The 15,987-nt window shown below is 41.0% G+C and overlaps 1 pseudogene; it reads left to right on the forward strand.

Moving 5' to 3' along the window:
• Positions 1-1,970: 1,970 nt before the first annotated feature.
• Positions 1,971-15,987, forward strand: part of LOC121978451 — a 56,704-nt pseudogene continuing 42,687 nt past the window's right edge.

Consider the following 15,987-nt stretch of genomic DNA (forward strand, 5'->3'; position numbering starts at 1 on the left):
TCTTTAATGAAAAATAGACATCTTAAATGAAAAAAAAAATTGATCGAATTGTACTCGTAACTACTCTTTTTTACCTTTCGTACCATTCTCGCGGCCATGATATGTTGAGTTCTGTATCTTAATTTAAATTATTTTTCTTTGTTTTTGTTGTTGTTCTAGTAATGCATGTGTATGCATTTAGTCTCATATTGCTAAGCTAAGAAGGTTGAAAGACCTTATATATGGAGCCCTTCCATGCTTACTTAACAAAGTTAAGGAGATCCATATATATGCGCGAGCCAAGTTCAAATCAGATGATTTCGAAAGTTCGAATTAGAAATCCATAAACCAGGTGGCATGTCTACGAAAGATTTTATGAAATTTTTTCATCGATAATTAGTCATTAAAATATTATATTATAAAATAATGGATGCGGTAAAAGGGGGTGATAACTGAATATATTTTGGACAATAATTGAATATTATGATAATTTTGGGAAATGGGATAAAAACGCCAAAAGAGCGTCCTTTTCGGGCCGCACAATCTCCGCCTCCTCTCCGATCTTGCGCTAACCGGTCCGCAATCGGCGCAAGCGTCCGGGAATTCGGGGTTGGTTTGCCTTGCCGCCGTCGCTTCGTCCCTTGCATGGAACCCACCGCCTCAGAGGCTCCGCCGGCAAACCTGCCGGCAACAGCCTCCGGTCTGAGCCAAGAAAGATGATGTCGGTATCGGGGCTTGATTTCCTCTTCAACGTTTCTGCCGCTGGCAGCGGGCCGTTCTCTGGCCTTCACAAGGTTTCGAGGGACGCGTGGGAGGCTGGGCAGAAGCTGCTCAAGGAACTAAAAGCGGCGCCTTTTGCATAGCCTATGACCGCGAAGACGGAGAACCGGACGCAGAGAAGTGTCCGCACTCGATCATAATCTCTGGTGAGGAGTTCCTTCAACGGGGGAAGGTGATGTTGCTCCCCTGCGGCCTGACGTAGGGTTCTCACATTACCCTTGTTCGGAAGCCGTACCAAGCCCATGTTGAATTTTAATTCAAATTATTTCTTATTTTTTTTATAATGCATAGATGTATATATTTAGTTCCACATTACTAAATAAAAAAATATTAGAAGGTCTTATATATGGAGCTCTTCTATGTTTGCTTAGTAAAGTTAAGGGGACCTACATGCATATGCGGGTCGAGCCCAAATCAGGTGGTTTCGGGGGGTTCGAGTCGGAAATCCATAAACCGGACGCGACGCACGCGATCATCGCGAGTAGGATGGTGCAAATCTCAATCCATAAATCGGGCGCGACGCATGCGATCATCGCGCGTAGGGGGGTGCAAATTCCTAGCTCGTGGGCCTCGCGCTTGCAGGCGGCCTGATTTGTTTTTGCCAGTCTCTGGTTTGGTCTGGTTATTGGTTGAGGTTGGCCGGAGAGCCTCTGCATCGTGGGCGGCAATAAATTCTCTAAAGACAATGACAGTCGGCACGCCGACGCTTCAACCGGAGCAATTCTAATTTAGAAAAGTATATTGTGCCAAAATTCCTAAACTTCAAAATGGTTGAAAGCAAATCTCTGATTGAGCAGACACAAGAATTCCAAGTTCAAATTCATGGTCTTGCTGAATGAGATATGTCATTACCTGAAAAATTTCAGGTCTTGTCTATCATCGAAAAATTACCTCCGAGTTTGGAAGATTTTGACATAACTCTTAAACATAGGAGAGGTAAAATCTCTCTAGAAGATTTGATGATTGCCTTAAATATCGAAGAAGAACATCGGAAGCAACATAAAGATGATAAAAAAATGCATATGGATTTTATTCCAAAGGCAAACGTAGTAGTCTCATCTGACAAAAACAAATTCAAAAATCAGAAAATGAAGAATAAGATGAAACCCAAACCAAAGATTCAAAAGAAAAATGGAACCAACCTGTGCTGGGCATGTGGACAAGTTGGACATTATGCCAAATTATGTCCTAAGAAGAAAAACTAGAGCAATATGTCCAACACCAAGGCACAAGCAAATGTTGTGACTGCTAGTGACGGCACCAACAATAGGTTTGTTACCTTCAAACCCGAACTAAACTTGATCTATCAACCCAATGAATGGTTAGTTGATACAGGTGCTAATGTGCATTGTTGTGCTGATCGCTCTGCCTTCCTTACTTATCAGGTAATTGAAGGCACTTTTGTGACCATGGGGAACCATTCTGCAGCCAGGGTGTTTGGGATAGGACAAGTTGACCTGAGGTTCACCTCTGGAAAAGTCCTGTCATTGCATGAGGTGCATCATGTTCCAGTGGTCCGTCGGAATTTGATTAGCGGGTCAAAATTAGTCCACGATAGTTATGAGTTGAACTTTAAATGCAATAAAGTTGTAATATTACATTTAGGAACCTTTATTGGAAAAGGTTACCTTAATGAAGGTTTATTTAAACTCAATGTAGAAAATGCTACCTTAAATAAATCTACTGATATTGGTTGTTCATATAACATTGAGTCTTATGATATATGACATGACATATTAGGACATGTCAATTTTAATACCGTAAAAAGGATGATGAATTTAGACATGATTCCTAAGCATGCTATAAATGATAAGAAAAAAATATGAAGTTTGTGTGCAATATAAACAACCCCGTAAACCCTTCAAATCAGTTGATAGAAATTCTGATATTTTAGAATTGATTCATACTGACTGTTGTGAGTTTAACGGTGTAATAACGAGAGACCATAAACGGTATTTCATTACCTTCATTGATGATCACTCTCGTTATTGTTATGTTTATTTGCTGAAAACTAAGGATGAAGCTTTAGATAAATTTATGATTTTTAAATCTGAAGCTAAGAATCAAACAAATAAATCTATTAAGAGGTTAAGGTCTGATAGGGGTGGAGAGTTTACCTCGAACCTGTTTAAAAAATTTTGTCAAGATGCAGGTATAATTCACGAGGTAACTGCTCCATATAGTCCTCAATCCAACGGTATAGCAGAACGAAAAAATCAAACCCTTGAAGACATGATTAATTCCATGTTAGGCAGTTCTGGGTTACCCAACTTCATGTGGGGGGAGACTCTATACACTGCATGCCATGTGTTAAATAGAGTCCCCATGAGGTCAAGGGATAAAAGCCCATATGAGCTTTGGAAAGGTCGGAGGACATGTTTGAAATACCTTAAAGTGTGGGGGTGCCTTGCAAAGGTACTAGTACCTGAACACAGAAGGAAAAAACTTGGTCCAAAGATCGTAGATGGTATCTTCTTGGGTTATGCCCAAAATAGTATTGCATATAGATTTCTGATTATTAAATCTGAAATTTCTGGAATATATGCAAATACTATTGTAGAACTTCGTGATGCTACATTTTTGAGGATATATTTCCTATGAAGATGAGAACACCTCAGTCTATATCTGGTATTACTACTAGAGATATGTCTGCTTCCGTAGAGGCCCCATTATCCGTAGAAAGTACACCTTCCTCAAGTCACTCTAGACTAGATGAATCTAGTGAGCATACAGAACTGAGAAAGAGCAAGAGGCAATGTGTATCTACGGATTTAGGCGAGGATTTTATCACCTATAATATAGAAGGTGACCCTGTGACATATAGAGATGCTATGACTTCTCCTGAAGCTAAGCACTGGAAAGAGGTCATTAAAAGTGAAATGGACTCTATTATCTCTAATGGCACTTGGGAGTTGGTAGATTTACCTCCTGGGTGTACCACTATAGGATGTAAATGGGTGTTTAAGAGAAAACTAAAACCTGATGGGTCAGTAGATAAATTCAAAGCCCGCCTAGTTGCTAAGGGATTCAAACAGAAAGAAGGGATTGACTATTTTGACACTTATTCTCCTGTTACCAGAATTACTACAATCCGAGTGTTAATAGCATTGACATCCATATATCATCTTGAGGTCCATCAAATGGATGTTAAAACGGCATTCCTTAATGAAGATCTTGAAGAAGAGATATATATGGATCAGCCTGAGGGACATGTAGTCTCTGGAAATGAGAATAAAGTCTGTAGGTTAGTCAAATCTCTTTATGGTTTGAAGCAAGCCCCAAAGCAGTGGCACGAAAAATTTGATAGAGCTATGCTATCGTTTGGCTTTGAAATGAATGACTCTGATAAATGTGTGTATGTTAAAATGAAAGGTGATAATGGTATTATCTTATGTTTATATGTAGATAATATTCTACTTTTTGGTTCTAACCTTTCTATTATTAATAAGACTAAGGTTCTCTTAAGTGGTAAGTTCGATATGAAGGATATGAGTTATGCTGACATGATTTTAGGGCTGAAGTTGACTCGTTCAACTGAAGGAATAGCAATTTCTCAGTCACTCTATGTTGAGAGAGTATTAGAGAAATATGACTATAGCCAAGTTAAATCTGTCGTCACACCCTATGATCCTTCAAAAACTCTCCACAAGAATAAGAGTGGTGTGACAGTGTCTCAATTAAGATACTCACAAATAATAGGTAGTCTAATGTATTTAGTAAATTGTTCTAGACCTGATATTTCTTTTGCTATAACGAAATTGAGCAGGTTTACCAGCTGTCCAGACAGAACACATTGGGATACATTAGAAAGAGTACTCAGATACCTAAAAGGCACTATATCCTTGGGCTTGTGGTATGGGAGATTCCCTGCAGTCCTGGAGGGATATAGTGATGCTAGTTGGATAGCTGACACTGCTGAGTGTAAAGACGTTACTGGTTATGTCTTTACACTTGGAGGCGGTGCAGTTGTTTGGAGGTTTGTTAAACAGACGATTATAACCCGTTCTACATCTGAGGCAGAATTGTGTACTTTGGATACCACAATAACTGAAGCTGATTGATTTAAGGGTCTTCTTTCTGAAATTCCCTTGATGATGAAGTCAATACCTTCTATTTCAGTACACTGTGATAATTAAATAGCAATAGCTCAAATTAGAAGCTCCAAGTATAACCAGAAACAGAAGAGACATGTACGAATAAGATTAAAGTCTATTCGTGAGTTAGTATCTCTTGGAGTGGTGTCATTGGACTTTGTAAGTTCAAAAGATAATATTGCTGATCCAGTCACTAAAGGACTTGATTCTGAGAAAATCAAGAGATCCAGTAAGGGAATGAGACTGAGGCCTATCCTAGTTTCATCTATAGCGGCAACCTAACCTATCTGATTGGAGATCCCAAGAAGTAGGTTCAATGTGGTATAAACAAGCTATAAGGGTGAACCGTAAGCATCAAATTGATTGAGATGTAATCTCATAGTCTCTTCCCTGGATAGATGCTTGACTGCTAGTAAGGATGAGCTTAAGACCTCTTAATGAGTTCAAGGTCTTAATGACAGGATGCTCGCAGTACATCCTTGGAGAACTCACCTATGTAAGTGTAATTGTGGGGCCGCAGTGTGGGGGGTCTAGGCAACTCTCCTTAGCACTTATGAAACAAGATTCGGTGGCATGGCCGTAATGCACCAACCCAGAAGGATTCAACCGTCGCCCATGATGAGTTGTTATCAATTGATTTTCACATATAAAAGGTTTAAGATTAAGATTGAGTTCTCTTCAAACCTATATGAATAAGATTGGTGTACTTAGGTGAAAATTCAAACCGGAAGGTATTTTCACTAAAAGCTCATTGCAACCAAGCCTTAGAACATATCTGTGTTTTCGACCAAAATAATTTGAATTAGTGGGGGATTGTTGAGTTTTAATTCAAACTATTTCTTTTTTTTTTGTAATGCATAGATGTATGCATTTAGTCCCACATTGCTAAGCAAAGAAAGGTTGGAAGGCCTTATATATGGATCACTTCCATGCTTGCTTAGCAAAGTTAAGGGGATCTACACACATGCGCGGGCCGAGCCCAAATCAGGTGGTTTCGGGGGGTTCGAGCCGGAAATCCATAAACCGGGCGCGACGCACGCGATCATCGCGCGCAGGGGGGGGGGTGCAAATCCCCAGCTCGTGGGCCTCGCGCTTGCAGGCGGCCTGGTTTGTTTTTGCCCGTCTCTGATTTGGTCTGGTTCTTGGTTCTGTCCCCGAGCGTGAGGAAGCACACTTGGGTTTGGTCCTCGCGTGAGGAAGCGACGCACCTGCCCGGTTCGCTGGCAAAGCAATGCTTCAGCGTGAATAAATGCTGTGCTTCTGTTCATCGTTCCGCACACCAAGAAAAAACAAAGCAGTCTGCTTTCTCCTTCTCTATCTGTTTGTGTTTTCTCCTCCTCACTGAGAGTTTAGTTTTTCCCTGTTCTGAGGCTTGGTGTTCCGCGATCTGAGGTTGAATCCGAGTGCGATGTTCGTCTTGAAGTGCACCTATGGACGACGCGAGTTGTTGTCGGATATTGGGAGAATTTTGCCGGAGAGCCTCTACACCGTGGACGGCAATAAATTCTCTAAAAACAGTCGGCACGCCGACGCTTCAACCGGAGATACCAATTTCTTAACCTTACTCATCTATTTACCTGTTTATTGCATGTTTACTATTTTGGTGCAATTACTGTGTTAGTACTCTCCTATAAACAACAGCCCATGCCGAATGCGACCCCTGAAATTACGATCTTGAATGAAGGAGAGAAGTTGCTTGCACAAAAAAGATATCTATGGACTGGCCATATCCATTTGTGGAAGACAAGTTGTTCGTTCTTACTCTTAGTGCTAGGCTAGAAGGTTATCATGTCAATGTTGATGGTAGACATGTCACCTCTTTTCCCTATGGCACTGTTGTTTCAGTTGCAAGTGCCCTACTTGATGTTGTGATGGGAAGTTAATCTTGGTGTTGATGTTCTTTGTAGGCTTATGTTCTTGAGGATGCAACTGGTCTGTCAGTGAATGGGGATATTCATGTGCATAACATTTTTGCTGGTTCATCTCCAACATCAATCCTAGCTTAGATCCACAGAAGAACCTAGAAGTGTCCACAGAATGGCAAGCGCCACCATTTCCTGATGGACCAGTTGAATTATTCATTGGCATCCTTTATGCAGGTAAAATCACTTTGCAGAGCGGATGGCTGTTAGGAAATCTTGGATGCGTGCAGTGAAGAAGTCTTCTAATATGGTGGCTCGCTTTTTTGTTGCTCTGATAAAACTTGTAGCTACTGTGTCTTTCATTGTCCATTTCTTTCTTTTCAGATTTTGTTGACTTACAGAACCTTGGTCAAACATCCTGGAAGAAAGAGGCTGAGTTCTTTGGTGACATTGTAATTATGTCTTTTCTCGATCGTTATGATCTTGTCGTTCTCAAGACTGTTGCCATACGCGAATATGGGGTTTGTATTGACTATATTCTGTCATATTCTGGATTTGTTGCTCCACATCCTAGATGATTATAATTCCAATGTTTTTTTGGGTGTTCTCTCCTCTTCCTTTATGCTATAGCTTCGAACTTGTCTCTGCTCACTATATAATGAAATGTGATGATGATATCTTTGTTAGAATTCATTGGCATCCTTTCTGCAGTCAATTCTTGGCAGTGCGGATGGCTGTCAGGAAATCTTGATAGACTAGCAATACATCAATGAACAATCTAAAGGATGTATTTCTTCCCAAGTATCTAACTATCATTAGTTCCAAAGCATAAGAAAATGAAGCAACAACTCTTTAAACGATTGACATGATTTCATCGCAAAAGTTAGTGCTTCTTACTTGTCGCCGTAGTATCCCGCGAGCACAGCGGACGTCTTCCACAGGATTGAGCCGACAAGCACGTTCCTTCTCAAATGGGGAAGAAGAAGCAGAGGAAGAGCTAGGTTCAGCATGCCCTAAGGAACTCTATCTCTTCCCTTTTATACTTGGCCCAACCTATGGGGACTATCCACCATAAAATTCCATCCATCATTAACAGTCCATCAATGTTAATGAATCGGGTTATTAGATCTACACATTAAATCCACATCCATTTAATCCAAACTCTCTTTATATGCATGAAGCATTAGATCACTTAATTGGGTTTAGTTACTTTATTGGCAATTGGTTATGTATGTATTAATTAAGTGTGAGCCCAACTTTATGGAGATTAAGTCCATCCATGTGGACACAATTGGATCTAGTCCACCTATGTGGACTTAATCCTACAATCTTCCACTTGGGCTATATTTAATTCCTTATACACCACACAACCCCTAAGTTGAGCTCAACATACCAAATTTTATGGGTTAAATACCCTAAACAATCTGGTCCATTAAATCAATTAGTACAAGATTAAAGAAGTCATAACCACTATAACTGTAACAAGACCCAACAGTAATCACAGTACTAATATCATTAACGACATAGATCAAATGTGGATGTGTAGTACAAGAATGACATGAAATGTGATCTACAAGTGCCCGTTCTCAATAAGTACTCTTTATGACCCAAACGGATCCAAATCATATTTACCAAAACCTGATGCTAAACTGCAATGGTAAATCATGATTCGACTTTATAACTCCAAGCGGAGTTCATATCATATTTACAACAACCAAATGCAAAAACTGCAATAGTAAATATGACATTCACAAAATCATATACACATATAAGAAAAATTGTAGTATATACAATGAGCAAAGAATATGTGTTCATGAACATAGAGGAACACACAAAATACAGATTCCTACGCAATGGGTACTTCATCAAAAGGAAGAACCCCCATATCTAGTACATGCTGATGAAACACCTTGGATGGCAAACCCTTGGTGAGTGGATCCGCTAACATGGAATCTGTCCTTATATGCTCTATCATTATTTGACCACTCTGAACTCTTTCTTTAACCACCAAAACTTTATGTCAATGTATTTAGACTTCGACGAACTGCGGTTGTTCTTGGAATATAATTCTGTAGCTTTGTTATCACAGTTGATCCTTAATGGCCTGTCAATGCCCTAAGTGATCTGTAACCTTGTGATAAGGTTCCGCATCCATATCCCGTGGTTGGAAGCTGTAGGTGCAGCGGGGACCGACAAGAGGGGGTGAATTGCCTGCAAATAAAACTTACCCTCCTCAAAGCTTTTCAACTCTAAAATAAAGCAACACTAAATAGAAAGAGAACTGAAGACAGAATTTTAACCTGGTTACAACCAAGAGGGTTGTTAATCCAGGGCGATGGAAAGCGCAGTAAGAAACTCCTTCTTTGAAGGCGGAGAAGCCTTTTACACTTTGACAGCACAATAGTTGCTAAGAGAATGAGATTACAAGAGTTGAGTTTCGCTCGTGATCGTTGTTCTTTAAAGCTGCCCGAGACCCTCCTTTATATAGGGGTTCTAGAGCTTATCGGATGACCTGATCTTCGGGATCAGGTTTTGAATCGAGAGGGATCGGTCGACCGATCCCCAGGTTCGGTCGACCGAACCTGCTGTACCTGCCCAGCTTTCCGTCCAGGTGCAGTCTCTGTGGATCGAGCTCGACTCAGTCTCTGGATAAACTTGGGTTCGGTCGACCGATCATGAGGTTCGGTCGACCGATCACTTCACCGCTGGCAGATGTGTTGCTGATGTGTCACTAACGGCTGGCTTCGGTTAATGAAGGGTTCGGTCGACCGATCAATAGGTTCGGTCAACCGAATCGTTGACAAGTCAACTTCCAATTGACTTGCTCTGGTTCGGCTCCTTGGGTGATTACGACCTACCGGAATAGGGCTCACCCGAACCCAATTCCCTGCCTTCTCCTCGAGCAATCTTCCGTCTGGCTTCTCGTCCCTCAAACGCCGCGCACGTTCTTCTCGCTCCATCGGAGTACTCTTCCGCAGCTCTCTCGTCCTTCGGACGCACCGAGCCCGTCGACTCCCTTCCCGTGCCGCCCTTCTCGCTAGTTGCGTCTTCCGCTCGACTTCCTGCGCTCCTAAGTTCTTGCACACTTAGACACAGGGTTCAGACAAAACGCAGGACCTAACCAACTTGGTTGATCACATCAAAACTACCACGGGGTCTAACAATCTCCCCCTTTTTGATGTGCATCAACCCAAGTTCAAGTTAGGGTTAAAAATATACAAACATAATTTTAAGAAATTACTAAACTGACAAGTATAGCATAAATTTGCAATGAATAACATTGCAACATTGTTTAGAGAAAAAACAGATTAAAATTTTAATTTTCCTAACTCCCCCTAAACTTGTACTTTTCGCTCCCCCTTTGATCACAGCAAAAACGGGGAAGCAAGTTTTTAAGATAGAAAAAAAATTTCTAAGAAAAAAAATTTCTTAGAATTTTCAAAAGGAATTTCTAAGTAAAAATCTATTTTCTAAGTTAAAAATTTCCAAAAATCCAAAACTAAGAAAAGCCACAAAAAATGTTTGTACACTTTCAAAGCATTTTAATTCTTATTTTAATGCTTTTTCAGAAAGTTAATTAAACATTTTTGTTTCGATATTTCAGCTTCCAGGTCGTGGCGAGGCACTAGGTCTTCTTGGTTATTGGAGCAACAACCACTTCCTTAGACAAAGCATTCATAAAGAAAATGTTTAATTTTCTCTCTGTAAGTTTTTTTTTTTAAAAAAAAAATTCAAACCAGTAAAGATTTTGGAACCCAATAAAGGTTTCTACCTACAGGGTTGGTCAAAAACTTAGGGGGTACATAGTTTCTTGATATTTTCCTAAGTTGACCCTGATGCTTTCTTACGTACCAATTTAATTTTCCATATAACATTAATTTTGAATGTGGAAAAACATTTTTAAAACATGCATCAGTTTTCAATTTTTTAATTTCTAATTTTAAAACTTCATTTTCTGATTTCAAATATTCATTTTCCTTTTCTACTTTATCTAATTCTTTAGAAAGAGCTTTAATAAAACGAAAGGACTGTTTAGGGTTTAGGGCACGTACCTTACTTACCTCGTCCTGCGATGCTCCCCCTTCATCATAGCTTTCTTCTTCTTCTGATGTTCCTCCTCCTTCATCTATGCTCATTTCTGAGTTAGACATTTCTTCTAGCTGATGGTTGGCCATCAGTGCTAGTCCCGAGAATTCTTCGACTTCGGATTCGGAGGACGATGAATCATCCCACGTGGCCTTTAGGTTGTGTTTGGGTCGAGTTGGCTTTTTACTCTTTTCTTTACTTTTGCTCTTCAGTTTTGGGTAGTCATCTTTTATATGTCCTTCTTCGTTGCAATTGTAGCAACGCACCACCCTTTTCTTTTGCTGGAACTTTTTCGACTGCGATCTAAATTTATTAGATTTAAAAAATTTATTAAAGCGTCTTACCAGTAATGCCGCTTCGGATTCGTCGATCGAGGCTTCGGAGTCAAAACCGTTTATTCTTGCCTTTAAGGCAATGTTCTGACTAGACTTCTCTACTCCATTTGGCTCTGCAACTCGAGATTCGTGAAGTTCAAAAGTAGAAAACAAATGTTCTAGAGTACTTACCTCGAAGTCCTTAGAGATGTAGTACGCATCTACTAAGGAGGCCCACTCGGGAGTTCTCGGGAAGGCGTTGAGCACGTACCGGATCGAGTCCCGGTTCGTTACTTCTTCTCCAAGGTTGGTTAGTTGCGTGATCAGCTCTTGGATCCTTGCTTGGAGTTGCGCTACCTTTTCGCCTTGGTTCATCCGGAGGTTCGTCAACTGGGTCCGGAGGATGTCGCGCCTTGCTAGCTTCGCTTCGGAAGTACCTTCGTGAAGCTCCAGGAATTTTTCCCAGAGATCTTTCGCGGAGTCGTAGCTTCCGATCTGATTTACCTCTTGAGGTGGCAGAACGCTGAGCAGGTGGAAGTCAGCCTTTCCGTTGGCGACAAAGTCGGCTTGTTCCTTCTTGCTCCACGTGTTTTCTTCTTTATCTTTCGGCGCTGCATATCCATATTTCATTATTAAAAGTATATCAAATTCAGTTTTAAAGAATACCTCCATTTTTCGCTTCCATGTAGCGAAATCTCCGTCGAACTTTGGGGGATGAATGTTCGCGCCGGCCATTGTTATGATCTTTGTGTTTCAGATGGCGGTTAGTCCTTCTGAGACTGTTGGGCTCTGATACCACTTATAGGTGTAGCGGGGACCGACAAGAGGGGGTGAATTGCCTGCAAATAAAACTTACCCTCCTAAAAGCTTTTCAACTCTAAAATAAAGAAATACTAAATAGAAAGAGAACTGAAGACAGAATTTTAACCTGGTTACAACCAAGAGGGTTGTTAATCCAGGGCGATGGAAAGCGCAGTAAGAAACTCCTTCTTTGAAGGCGGAGAAGCCTTTTACACTTTGACAGCACAGTAGTTGCTAAGAGAATGAGATTACAAGAGTTGAGTTTCGCTCGTGATCGTTGTTCTTTAAAGCTGCCCGAGACCCTCCTTTATATAGGGGTTCTAGAGCTTATCGGATGACCTGATCTTCGGGATTAGGTTTTGAATCGAGAGGGATCGGTCGACCGATCCCCAGGTTCGGTCGACCGAACCTGTTGTACCTGCCCAGCTTTCCGTCCAGGTACAGTCTCTGTTGATCGAGCTCAGGTTCGGTCGACCGATCCTTGTGTTCGGTCGACCGATCCTTGTGTTCGGTCGACCGATCGGCCAACGGTCTTCCTCTGCGCTGGCCCGATGAAAACGCTCGACTCAGTCTCTGGATAATCTGACAAGTCAACTTCCAATTGACTTGCTCCGGTTCGGCTCCTTGGGTGATTGCGGCCTACCGGAATAGGGCTCACCCGAACCCAATTCCCGGCCTTCTCCTCGAGCAGTCTTCCGTCCGGCTTCTCGTCCCTCGAATGCCGCGCACGTTCTTCTCGCTCCACCGGAGTACTCTTCCGCAGCTCTCTCGTCCTTCGGACGCACCGAGCCCGTCGGCTCCCTTCCCGTGCCGCCCTTCTCACTAGCTGCGTCTTCCGCTCGACTTCCTGTGCTCCTAAGTTCCTGCACACTCAGACACAGGGTTCAGACAAAACGCAGGACCTAACCAACTTGGTTGATCACATCAAAACTACCATGGGGTCCAACAGAAGTTTCATAGCAGGCTATGAACTCTACCTCCATAGTGGAAGTAGCTATTAGTGTCTGTTTGACGCTTTTCCATGATATAGGCCCTGCCGCCAATATGAAGATATAATATGTAGTGGACCTCTTGTTATTCAAGCATTTAGCAAAATCGGAGTCTGAATATCCAATGATCTCCAGATGATTCGATCTCCGATAAGTGAGCATGTAATCCTTCGTTCTCTGCAGATACCGCATAACCCTCTTTACGACTTTCCAATGCAGGTTACTCAAATATCTACCCAACATCCCTACAATGTACACAAGATCCGGACGCGTACATATCTGAGTATACATCAAACTCCCTGCTGCTGATGCACAGGGGAATTGCTGCATTTCCTTGATCTCAAGTTCATTACGTGGACATCGTTGCAAGCTAAGTTTATCACCCTTTGCCATCGGAGTATCGCCGGGAGCACAACTCTACATACCATATCGAATGAGCACCTTTTCTATATAGGTCTTTGTGATAGTCCAAGTGTGTACCTTGAACTATCACGAATAATATGTATGCCTAAGACAAAAGATGCTTCACCAAGATCCCTCATTTCAAATTTACCGGATAGAAATGACTTGGTTTCTAGCAACAGACTCATATCATTACTTACAAGCAATATATCATCCACGTAAAGAACAAGTATTATAAACTTGCTCGCACTAGACTTGATATACAAACATTGATCAACTGGATTCTCCTTGAAACCATATGAAGAAACCACTTGATCAAACTTCTGATACCATTGACGAGATGCCTGCTTCAAACTATAAATGGACTTCCTTAGTTTACATACTAAGTGCTTTGAGTCATCCGACTCAAAATTCTTCGGTTGCACTATGTATAGTCTCTTAAATGTTTCCATTAAGAAATGCAGTCTTAACGTCCATTTAGTGTAGCTCTAGATTATAATGAACTACAAGTGTCATGATTACCCTAAGGGAGTATTTCGTCGAAATCGACAAAAAAGTCTCCTTGTAATCGATGTCCACCTTTTGAGTTAATCCCTTGGCGACTTAGCGTGCCTTATCCTTTTCGACATTGCCACGTGAATCCTGTTTGGTTTTAAATATCCATTTACAACCAACGGGTTTCACACCTTCAGGCAATTCTACAAGTTCCTAAACGTCGTTGTCTGCCATGGACTTTATCTCTTCCTTCATGTCATTGATCCATTTTTCCGGATGAGAGCATTGTTTGATTTCTTGGAATGATATGGGATCATCTTCCAACCCAATGTCAAATTCATGCTCTTGGAGATAAACATAATTACGAAACATCGTGGATCTCCTCTCTCTAATGGATCTTCTTGGTGGCACTTGATCTTGAGGTGGTTGGGAGACATTCTCAACCATAGGAGGAAATTCCTCTATTTGAGATAATGTATCTTTCAAATGAATTGGAGGTGACATAGGAATATCATGGCCAGCTACCCCTTTCGGTTGTGCAACTTCAACTATATGGAATGGTAACCATTTCACTATCAGTTGCATTAGTAGTCACCATATTAGGATCACTAATGTTCTCCTCAAATGATATTTCTCTAGCTTTATTACTCCTACCATCCTCAATGAATTTGGCATTACCTATCTCGAAAAAGGATCTACTCAAGGGGTTGTAGAACTTGAAACCTCTTGAGTTTTCAGAATATCCTACAAAATGACAACTAACAGTTCTTGAGTCTAATTTTCTTTCGTTAGGCCTATAGGGCTTAGCTTCAGTTGAACAACCTCAGACATGTAGATGCCTAAGACTAGGTGCTCTACCTATCCACAACTCTTATGGGGTTTTTGTTACCGGCTTACTAGGAACTCTGTTGAGTAGGTAAACCTCAGTCTTAAGTGCTACACCCCACAAGGACTTCGGTAGAGAGAAAAATGCAATCATACTTCTCATCATGTCCTTGAGAGTTCGGTTTCGTCGCTCTGCTACACCATTCTGCTGAGGTATCCCAGGCATAATGTATTGCACTACGATACCGCACTCAGCAAGGTAATTCGCAAAAGGCCCAGGACGTTGTTCACTTGATCCGTCAGACCTACCATAGTATTCACCGCCACGGTCTGATCTTACTGCCTTAATCTTCTTACCAAGTTGATTTTCAACTTCGGCTTTGAAGGTTTTGAACATGTCTAGGGATTGTGACTTCTCATGAATAAGATATAAATATCCATATCGAGAATAATCATCTATAAAACTTATAAATTATGATTGACCATTTCAAGAAGCCTTAGGGAATGATCCACATATATCCGTATGTGTAAGCTTTAAAACTCCATTACTCCGTATTGAGCCCTTATTACTTTTATTAGTTGTTTTCCCCTTGATACACTCTATGCAGATTTCAAAATCTGACATATCAAGCGAATTGAAAATTCCTAGTGACATTAACCTTTCTACATATTGTTTAGAGATATGCCCTAAACGCCTATGTCATAACATGGATGAATTCTCATTTGTCACACAACGCTTCACACCTATACTATACATCACAAGATTATCCGTATGAGTTTCAGTGTCTAATCTATATAGCTTGTCAATCAAGGAACTAGTACCACACAAAATAGAATTTCGAAAAATACCAAATTTTCCATTTCCAAATAAACAAGTGTATCCGGATTTGTCCAAACATGAAATAGAAATTAAGTTCCGTTTAAAAGACGACACTACAAATGTATTTTCCAAATTCAAAAGTACATTGTTCCCCAACCAAACTCTAAAGTCACATATTGTCTCAACTTTTGCCTTCTTGCCCGTTCCGATATAGATGAATCTTTCAGCATCAATTGACATTTGACTCGTGAGACAACCCTGCATAGTTACACTTATGTGAGTAGTTGCACCAGTATCTATCCACCAAGTGTCATTAGGTACTATAGCTAGGTTGACTTCTGAACTAACAAAGTTGAGAAGTATACCTTTCTTGACACACCAGTTGGCGTATCTAGGGCAATCCTTCTTCAGATGTCCTTTCTTTTTACAAAAGAAACAAGTTGGGTTGGGATCTTATTGCTTTTGCACCTTATGCCCTAAAGCCCCAGTCACTGCAAGTTGTTTACCCTTACCCTTACCATTACCCTTCTTCCTTTTCTT

The sequence above is a fragment of the Zingiber officinale genome, chromosome 4B (assembly GCF_018446385.1).
Source record: "Zingiber officinale cultivar Zhangliang chromosome 4B, Zo_v1.1, whole genome shotgun sequence".
NCBI lineage: Eukaryota > Viridiplantae > Streptophyta > Magnoliopsida > Zingiberales > Zingiberaceae > Zingiber > Zingiber officinale.